At 33.8% G+C, this 11,158-nt stretch overlaps 1 long non-coding RNA gene across 1 annotated transcript; it reads right to left on the bottom strand.

Annotated features, from left to right (window-relative positions):
* Positions 1-2,186: 2,186 nt before the first annotated feature.
* On the bottom strand, positions 2,187-7,155 carry LOC143246133 (uncharacterized). Its single transcript, XR_013025812.1, has 3 exons — positions 7,022-7,155; positions 3,266-3,331; positions 2,187-2,504 (listed from the first exon to the last, which is right to left on the bottom strand). It is a non-coding gene; the product is annotated as an uncharacterized LOC143246133 (long non-coding RNA).
* Between the last annotated feature and the right edge of the window lie 4,003 nt (positions 7,156-11,158).

The raw sequence follows: 11,158 nt of genomic DNA, 5'->3' as shown, positions 1-11,158 counted from the left end.
GTAGTTAGCAGATTTTCGGCTCAGTTCTGCTGAACAGTTCTTGATGGGATTACAATCTGGAGACTTTGCTGACCATGACAATCTTGTAACGTGCTTCCGGTCGAGAAATTCCTGCACAATATGTACATTGTAGAAAGCAGCATTGTCACCTTGAAAACATAACGTTGTTGTCAAACCACAGTCAAAATATGGCATAAATATCTTTATGTGATTCCTGTAGGAGACGTTATTGACAGTTCCCTGAATGATATGTAAAATAGTTTCTTCCACCATAATGAACAGCCGTCCAAACATGTACTGCGCCAACTCTTGTGTGTTTGTCCCCTGTGGAAATGATAGTCTTCTCTCATTTGTTCCAAACGACAAATAAGAAATCTACAATTAACTTTTACAAGCAAGAAGCAGGACACATTTGAAAAGATAACCAGTATCTTAACTCAAAATTAAGTTACAGTCTTGCCCAAGTAACAACATGATTCTACACAAAGTGCATAGCAACTGTCTGAAGAAAGAGCTGATCTCTTTCGAAAACGTTTTCACGACAGAATGGAATGAGGAAGTAATGAGGCTCATCAACGTTGAATGACACCCAGTGTGGAGAGACCGCTACCAAATTCTTATGTTGTCACTTATCACATCACTGCAGACCCAGCACTGATAAAGACTACCACGATCAATTTACACAAGCTAGACATATTACCCATGGATGAATTGTGCCAGACCCTCAGCAGGTGGGATGAGGTATCTGCATGTGAAACTCACAACTCAGAGGGTGAGATACCTTTCAGAACTGGCATATATTGGTTCAGGTAGATTACTACTTTCCATATATGGACATAGAAATAGATATTTCAGAGAGTGTAAATGACTGTCATTTGTTTAATTTTCAAATTCGAATATGTACTTAAAATATAAGATTTTATATTTAAATAATTAAACGTTTTAACAAATATGTTAATAACTTCCACTTAAAACACATTATGTTAAATATACATAATTTAGTTTTTATGTGGGAAGTGTTGATGAATTTAACAAAACTATAAATATGAAAAGTTGAATTTTAATTATTTATTCAATTTTAGACTTTTAAGTGCCCTGCCCTGATCTTAGATGGTACAACCCTCATTGCCATTGAAGATTTGAATAAAGAGCAGTAGAACAAATGAAAAACAGACTTCTACCAGTTGTATCACTTCTCAATCTGGTGGAGAACTAACGAGCCACATTCCAGGCTTACCAAAGAATCAGCACTGAAACACTGTCTGCCTACATGAATGATCTCCACCAACTGTAGAGAAAAGAATACTTGGTAGGTTGGTATGATACCTTGGTCAATAAGTTCGTGGAGGGGTTTCTAATTAAACTATGTATCTTTACTGGGAGTGAGAAACATCCTTAATTACAAGAGGACATTGCTCATCAAAACATGATTTGAAGTTATCACATTTGGTTACTTCATTCTTAAATGTGGGAATGAAATTAATGAATTAGATTTAAACACAATGACTAAACCTTAAAATATTTCTCACAACAAACGATCAGCTTTAAGTAGAGACAAAATTATTGTACAGGCAGGAGATAAAGGTGGAACCATCGTAGTTGGTTAATGGTTTGAGACAACTTTACAACAGCACTTTCTATTCCATTTTTCAAGACAACTCAGTTCCTGATGTGAACAACATAGTAACACTCACAATTAAGAATATGACTGATACTAAGTTATTACTCACTATAACCATCAATCTCATTGTGGAAGAACATAGAAATCCTATTTTCTATCTTCTCTTAAAATCTCCAAAGAAGGCCATTTGAACCGACCTATTATGTTCGCATACAGTTGCACTGGAGAAGGAATATCCAATTACTTTGACGAAGTTTTATCAAACTTTTCATTAATTTACAAACACAGGTAAAGGACGCTACTCATTCAATTACTTCAATCAAGAACATACATTTAATTGGAAAGGAACACTATAATTTCACTATAGATATAAAATCATTGTACAAATTGTTACGTATATAATTTATCCGGACGATCTCCCAGCTGATTATGTTACGTATTACGATTTCCAATAGCTTGAAACTGAGTTAAATTGTAATTTGCATTTAGAAAGTAATTGAAGGTAGAGATGTGTCAAATTTATGATGTTTGCCAACAATATTGAAATACACAGTTTTCTTTCTTTTCACAAATATATTTTAATATACAAACAATAATACAATTTATAAAATCGGTTATTAGAAATAACGTTTTATGGATAAAAGTTTTACAAACTTACACATAATATTGAGTCTTCTATCTAGTCTGGAATTGAATACTTTTATCAACTGTTCACGACGAGCGAATTAATCCCGAGTTGAAATAGATACAATTCACTTAACTGGAAGCCACTTAACTCTTTACTGATCACAAGTTTTCACCGCTGAAGATATATAGTGTCTTCGTAAAATACTAACGTCTGATGTTAATCCGCTGAAGTTACACAGTTTCTAGTGTTTGAAATCTATAAATATTCACTGTCAGATATCTCTAGTTTTCCTATTATACTTTCCGAGAATCATAGTACACCAACTACAGCAAATCAACCAACATTATATACTGTCTCTACAGGTGCTGCAACTTCTACATTTTATAATATTTAGGCAAGATTCTAGAAAGTTCAGCTAGAGCAAAAATACTGTCAATCACTAGTATTTATATGCACTTATGTATATCGTTAATATACACATATGTATATCGTTGATTTTTGCGCTCGAGAATCTATAACTTTGATGAATAAGCGGGAATTTCGCAATACACATTTAACAGTTAGATACAGTTATAAATATATAATTAACTGAAACAAACAATGATATTAAAATAAATACATAACAGTAAATCCACTACAACGTCTATTCCACACAAAGAGGGTATAATTGTACCAAAGTATTTCTTAGACGAAAGACCTACAGTGACCCCTTCAACACACACACATCTTTAGCCGAATTTGTATTTGTAACTACTAGAATGAAATCTGCGACAAGACACTCCCATTTATCGATATTAACATACGTACAAGACGATCATCTGACCATCAGTATACACCACAAAAAAACAACAAAAAAACATTCGCACACATACCATCATTTCGAATTTTCCCAACCATAAAGTAACAAAAAGGTAATACCATATTCACAGTTCTAACGATACTCAAACTATGTGGTGATGATAAAAATTATAAATCTAAAACCAATAATATGAAAACATTTTTGTATAAGTCATTACCCTGATTCTGTCATCCACGACGCAGCCACCAAGTTAGCTCATGCGCCCAGAAGAAATTACTCAATCCTACCAAGAAAAAACACATCATGTTTCACTTCTGCTAAATGCCATCAGACCAACAATAAAATCAAATATATTACAGCAAAGAATTACACATTACTGAAGACCCTACCACTAAACATTTTCAAGAACCCACCAATTATTTCTCATAGACAAGATAAATACCTAAAAGATATCTTGGTGCATAATAAACTTTAAAAAAACAAAAACAAAATGATAGTCCAGGTAAACATAACAATTGCCCACAGATATACAGAACAACAAAACACGAGTAAATAACACAACTTTCAACATAAGACAATCATTTACATGTACCATTGAATGTATCATTTACCGTATCATTTGCAAACAATGCAACAGTTTATATACTTTGAATAAAAAGTCCGTCGACTTGGCAGAAAAGACGGAATGTCTAAACCATATTAAACTAGGGAACCAAGATACAGGGACAGGCAAACATTTCATCCCTAACTACACAGTTGACAACCTTTCGATTTTTGGACTTATTACTGCTCCAACAGACATTCCAAAAAGAAAATGACTGGAAAGGAGGCTTAGTTTATCTACAACCTAGAAACCCAAGTACCATTCTTTTTATAGATTCTTATTTTTTCATTATTTATTTAAATTTTAATCTGTTTTGTGTTTTTATCTATCAATTTATGTCACTTTAAAGGCTTGTAATACTGATGTAAAAAGATTTTTGTTTTTTTTAATTTCGCGCAAAGCTACTCGAGGGCTATCTGCGTTATCCGTCCCTAATTTAGCAGCGTAAGGTAAGACTAGAAGGAAGGCAGCTAGTCATCACCACTCACCGCTAACTCTTGGACTACTCTTTTACCAACGAATAGTTGGATTGACCGTCACATTATAACGCCCCCACGGCTGAAAGGGCGAGCATGTTTGGTGCGACGGGGATGCGAACCCTCGACTCTCAGATTACAAGTCGCACCCCTTAACCCACCTGGCCATGCCGGACCAATGTAAAAAGATGTAATTTTGAAGAGAAATTTCACACTCAAAGTTAAGAATGATACGCACTCGTTTCGTTCTGTTTTTTAATTCTGCGCATGCACTTTTGTTGTAAGCTGTACGATCAGACGATGGGCGCTAGTTTCGAAAAGACACCCTCTCAAAATAAAAATATAAAAAATAAATATTTGCGATTATTTAACATATTCTTCAGTTATAACATTTATGATTTCGACGTTTCATCGGGTGAAATTGGTTGTTCTACCTTATGATGCAAAATTAACCTTGTGAAACGTTATAACCCTAAATACTATAAATTTTATATCCGACAATAAACATGTTTTAAGTTAGAAATTTTAAAAAAATGCTTTTGAACAAAAATAACTTATCAACATAAACAGTATTTTTTACACAACGTTTTGACTTTACAACAATCGGACCAACATGTTTTTTAACCTTAATTTACACTTCAAAAAATTGTTTCTATCTAAATGAATAGATGTATCGTAGTATTGTAGTGTGTATGAATCAATAGAACAATACCTAATATATTACATATGTAATCTGCAGGTGTACATGATTGTGTTTGCTTATGGCTGTGGTGAGCACCTATTTTTGTGAATTATAAAGAAGTGCTTGTATATTATTTATGACGTTAATAAATTATAGTAAAATAAGCACATAACTCGCAGCACCTGTTTTCCAAAGTTTTTCTGAAGAGGCATGCCTCTAGACCAGCAGTGGCATGCTTTGCACGCTATTCTGACCTGTCTTACGAATCCAAAATTGCTTCTTCCAACCCTGCATTACCTTTCAACAGAGAATTGTTGGTCTAAATCTTACATAAAAAAAATTGAGTTTTTACAGTTTGAACGTCAAAGAAACGGTTATAAGATTTAGGACAATTAGTGATGCTCATTTTAGTAGCAAATATACAATAAGGTCACAACAATGTGATATATTAACTGTCATGCACTTTAATCACCCCTCCCGTCTAGAACAACCATGAAGACTGTCAATTTAAACTAACAGTTACATTTTGAAAGAAGAAAATTTATTAACCAGCCAAACCACTGGGTAATGAGTTCTTATTTTCCCATAATTATAACAAGAAAGAAAGTTTGCTTGTGATCAAATTAAATCTTTACTTTCAAAATCTAAACTTTTCCCTTGTGATATTTATCCTATCTACATTCAATATATCATGCTTTCACTTAAATAGACCTATAAATTGATTATGTAAATTCCTAATAATTCTGCTTTATGTACACTTAATTCAAGTCATTTCTTAATTTTCAACATTTTTAAGTAAAAGCTTGTATTTTAATCCATTCATCAAAGATTAAATACTGGTAAAACATCAATGAGATAATAGTTAAAGTAGAAAATGTTCTTATTATATATTTTATTATGTATAATCTTACTTGTGAATGTACATACAGCGTGCATTAAGCATTTATATCATTTCTTTAATACAGGGTTCAATAACAAATACTTATGCTAAGATTTTGTGGAATAATATTCGGGCTAAAATTATATTTTGATATGTATATTAAAACAGTTAAATTTTAATTTAAATCTGTATTTTGTATTTATAACAAAGCTACCAAGTCTATCTGCTACGTTAACTAATTTTGTATCACAAGCGAAATGAAAGACAAGCAATCAACAGCTCCCATACTTCGGTATTGCACGTCACTCTTATAACGCACACACAGAGAGTATATTGTGATATATTCACCGATTCGAACCACCTCTGAAATACAAAGTTATATCATACTAAAGTGCCTAATTCAAATCTTTATGCGAGAAAAACTGGTGTAGTGGATTTAATTACCTCATAAAGTGCTTTAAGAAACTGATAACGATATTTTTAGTGATATAAATACTAGTTAGAGAAAACCGATGATGAACATGAATAAATTGCAACTACTTGTAGTATAGACAAGAACTTTAATAAAAACATGAATAACCCTTAACGTTCTTTGGTATGTATGTGTGTGTTTTTTTCTTATACCAAAGCCACATCGGGCTATCTACTGAGTACACCGAGAGGAATCGAACCCCTGATTTTAGTGTTGTAAATCCGAAGACTGTACCAGCGGGGGATTTTTGCTATGTAGTATATTCATAAAAAATGATATTTTAGTTAATAACGGTTATAAGATAAATGTTAAGGTTTTACAAACTTTATGCATTATTTATGTTTTTGGATGAAATGGTAACGAGAAACCCAAGCTAACAAATAAAAATAATCTTGTAATACATATATCACCTGTTATACATATATCACCATTTTGAAATTTACAATGAACTTTTATCAATGCATATAGCTCCAACTGAAAGAAATACAAGCTTTAATTTAATGGAGGAGTATAGCGAAAACGTTTGAATATTAAATATATTGTGTTAATCTATATTAATAAACCAGTCTGGCCCCCCAGTGGCTCAGCGGTATGTCTGCGGAATTATAACGCTAAAAACCTGGTTTCGATACCCGTGGTGGGCAGAGCACAGATAGCCTAGTGTGTAGCTTTGTGCTTAATTTAAAAACAACATAAACCAGCCTGTGTGTTTTTGAGTCAGTCAGTCAACGTCAAAGCTCCAAGAAGAAAAAGACTTTTAAAACTTTGCACAGGTGTTAAGTGAATTCTGACGGTATTTTGGGGATTACTTTTATTATACATTTTGTTATATCTAAAAATAATGTGTAAAGTTACTTACTTTAAACAGCACAGAGTGTATTCAAACACAAGAACAAGTGTTTATAACATAGGACATGTGTTATTTCCCAGTTACGTATGGAATGAAACATCGTTATGTGCAACAACTGAACCTAGGAAAGTATCAGGATATTTCATGTTCATTAAATAACTAGACTATGTCACGTGGTTTCGTATCAAGCAAGTCCTGGCGTTTTAATCATGTTCAAACAAATATCAGCTTACACAACGTTGGTTATCTCTTCTTCAGCAATATGTTGTTAGGGTCGTTTATTTAAGTATCTGTTGAAGGTACACGACTCTTGTCGTTTACTTGTACATGTGCCTTGAGTTACCATGGCGATATGTTATGAGTATCTTTCATAAGAATTAGTACTGAAGTGAGTTACAGTTTGGATAAGACATAAATGATAAGTTATGAAAAGGAAATAATCTAAAGTTATTGCTATTTAACGTTAACAATTAATATTTTAGGTAAAATTTTTACCGAGGACAGTAAACTTTTCTGTAGGTTTAGATGGAATTGTTTAATTTAACAAAGAGTGAAGGAAGAAATAACAGGAATGACATACAGTTACATTATGTTTTGTTATAGACGTCTTATATTAGACTAAATATTTTAATAAAGCAAGTGTATCCACTGTATATAATTGTCTTTAGCCAGGAGTTGCTACTTTCCATTGAAACACTTCCCAGTAGAAATTTAATCAAAATTTGCAATTTTTTGTTTAGATCAAAATTATTGAAAATACACTAGGTAACATTTTAGAAATTCTTGACAAATTATAAAAAAAATTAAATTCTTCCAAAATCTAGTATATATAATTAACAATTCAAATTGTATGTGTTACGTATTATTATTTTATTTCGGATGAGTATCCGATTTATTGTGTTACAAACGTTACGTATTACTACTTCAAATAACCGGACTTTTCCTAATAGCAAGTGAACGAAGTATGTGTTTTTATACAAAGCCACATCGAGCTATCTGCTTTGTTTACCAAGGGGTATCGAACCCCTAATTTTAGCGTCGTAAATCCGTAGACTTATCGCTGTCTTAACGAGGGACAAGTAAATGAAAGTTCTTAAAAAGGTAAAATCTATGACAAGATCTTCATAATTTCTGCAAGCATCATTAGCGGAACTAAAAAGTTATTGTATGAATGTAGAGGGCGTGCTTATATGTTTGATTATATTTATTGATATAGGTATAAAGGTGTTCCTTTGGATTGGTTTGGGCCCGGCATGGCCAAGCGCGTAAGGCGTGCGACTCGTAATCCGAGGGTCGCTGGTTCGCGCCCGCGTCACGCCAAACATGCTCGCCCATTCAGCCGTGGGGGCGTTATAATGTGACGGTCAATCCCACTATTTGTTGGTAAAAGAGTAGCCCAAGAGTTGGCGGTGGGTGGTGATGACTAGCTGCCTTCCCTCTAGTCTTACACTGCTAAATTAGGGACGGCTAGCACAGATAGCCCTCGAGTAGCTTTGTGCGAAATTCCAAAAAAACAACAAAACAAAATTGTATTGGTTTATTTTGGGCTTGTGTTGTTGTATCAGTTAGGCTTCTTTAATTTTGCGTTTGTTTCTTTATTTAGTATTTGGGTGTTTTTTTATGGTTATGTTGTGTTTATTTGACTTGCAGTGTTCGAAAACGTGTGAAGGTGACTTTTTATGTTCTTTGAATCTGGTTTCCATTTCTCTCTACTTGTTTCTCCAATATAGAAGTCGTGGCAGTTATCACATTGTATTTATAAATAATGTTGGTGTGGTGTTTGTAAGTGTAGTTTTTACATAGTATAGATCTTAGTTTTGTGCCTGGTTTTTAAATAAATTTGGTATTAACTGGAATGTCATTCCTACACTCAGCTACAGAACCCCCTTCAAACATGTGGTCAGCTATCGGTCAGTTACCTCCTTCTTTCTTTGTGAACGTGGCAATAACCGAAGAAGGTCGAAACATTGTTCGTTTCTCTACATAAAATATTTTCTCATCCTAAACCAGTCGTTTTTACATATATACTTTTTTCTACAAGTGGGTTTTCTCGTCATCACTGAAGTTATTGAACTATTTTTCAAATTCATGAAAAATGCACAGCATACAGTGTTTGGTGCCATTCTGTCCTATTAGAACTACTATGAGAAAAGTCATAGGTACAGTAAATTATTATTTTTATTCCCCTGATGTTCTCTGATTTTTTTCTCACTATTTTCTGAGTGAAAAATATTTTAAAAGTAATGTTTACATATTCTTATTGAACGAATAATGGAATGAAAATTGCAAAGTGTCAATGCATGATGTAACTTACTCTGTTAGCTTGGGTTCTATCAGAAATGATTTTAAACAAAAAAAAAAGAGGATGGCACAAAGCACAGTACAAGAATACTAACACTACACGTCAATAACGGTGGAAGGTAGTGACAGAACGCACTGAGGTGAGAACCTTGACTGCTTTTTCCTACTAAAGAAATGTGCACAAGCTTTCCTTAACGTGGTAAAAGTCCCACGACACCATAGAAGACTAAGTATTAAAAGACCACAGGATTACTTTTCTGAAGAACAGATGAACAAGGTTAATATAGTAGCACCTCCCACCTTTTCTTGCTTTATTATCTTTGCGTAAGTTTCTTAGGCAAGTTTTAGCTTCCTTTCTTCTTGTTGAGTAAGTCTCTCAAAGAAACCTTTCTTTTACCTTTTAATTATTTCTTTAGTCAGAGCTTTGCTCATTCGTTATCTCTTTTACGAAGCTATCAAATGTGTTACGAATGTTGTAGACAGTGATATGTTTGTTATTGTTCCTATTACTGACACCATAATTGTAGCACGCACTTACTCTTGTAAAAAAAAAAAAAAAAACATTGCTGAAAATACCAGAGTACTTATTTGTTTCCAAGTCATATTCATTTGTATTGCAAACAGCAGAAGAAATACGAAAGAAACACATTCTTACAGAAATTTGCATATGTAACCTTTAGGATCAATCCATTCGAAAAGATCATTTTGCTCTATATTCCACTATTGTACTTAGGTTCTATAAAAAAATTTACTGTATCTACCAGTCAAAAACCAAAATGTAAAGAGCTGGTTGAACAGTGTCTTCACTACAACATTCTAATAATGATAACAGTGGAGGTTAACTGAGTTTCATGAGATTGGTTAAGGAGCATAAGAACCAGTTCTTGAAGCATTTCAGATGAACTATTACCTGATTGGCTGGTATCTTACTGCTGTTTCAGACTCGGATTTAGTTGATTCTGATTGACAGAAAGATTAAGATTTCAACTCTCAACAGCAGTAAGATGGATAAGATATGGCCAATGACTACTGCGAAAAGAACCTCTGAAAAGCAGGATGGTATCTCATATAAAACATCTACTGTAAAGAAAATGTGGCAACTTACCATATGAGTAACCTTATCACCAGTCTATACTACCTCATGGATGTAAACAAATATTTCTAATAGGGATGAAGTTTCATTATTGAAGGTCTCTCACACAGTTGAAAGCTTCATGCACAACTAGTGAATCTGGACTGTAGTCAAGATACACTCAGTGACCACTTTATTAGGTACACCTATTTAGTACCGGTTAGGACCCCCTTTTGCCTCCATAACAGCCTGAATTCTTCGCGGCATGGATTCAACAAGGTACTAAAAACATTCCTTAGAAATTTTAGTCCATGCTGACTAGATAGCATCACGCAGTTCCTGTAAATTTGCCAGCCACACATTCCCTGTTCCATCTCATCTCAAAGGTGCTCTATTGGATTGAGATCTGGAGACTATACAGGTTATTGAAGTACACTGAAGTCACTTTCATGTTCGTGGAACCAGCTTGAGATGATACATGCTTTGTGACATGGCGCATTATCCTGCTGAAGTAATTGTAAAACGAGTAGACTATGGCCATAAAAGAATGCACATGGTCAGAAACAATGCTCACATACGCTGTGACATTCAAATGATGCTCAATTGGTATTAAGGAGCCTAATGTGTGCAATTAAACATTCCCCACACCATTACACCACCACAACCAGCCTGTACCGTTGGCACAAAGCAAGATAGATCCATGGATTCATGCTGTTTACTCCAAATTCCGACACTACTATCTGCATGTCGCAGCAGAGATCGAGATTCGTCAG

The sequence above is a fragment of the Tachypleus tridentatus genome, chromosome 3, assembly GCF_004210375.1.
Source record: "Tachypleus tridentatus isolate NWPU-2018 chromosome 3, ASM421037v1, whole genome shotgun sequence".
NCBI classification, from domain to species: domain Eukaryota; kingdom Metazoa; phylum Arthropoda; class Merostomata; order Xiphosura; family Limulidae; genus Tachypleus; species Tachypleus tridentatus.
This window is presented reverse-complemented; position numbering and strand designations above follow the sequence as displayed.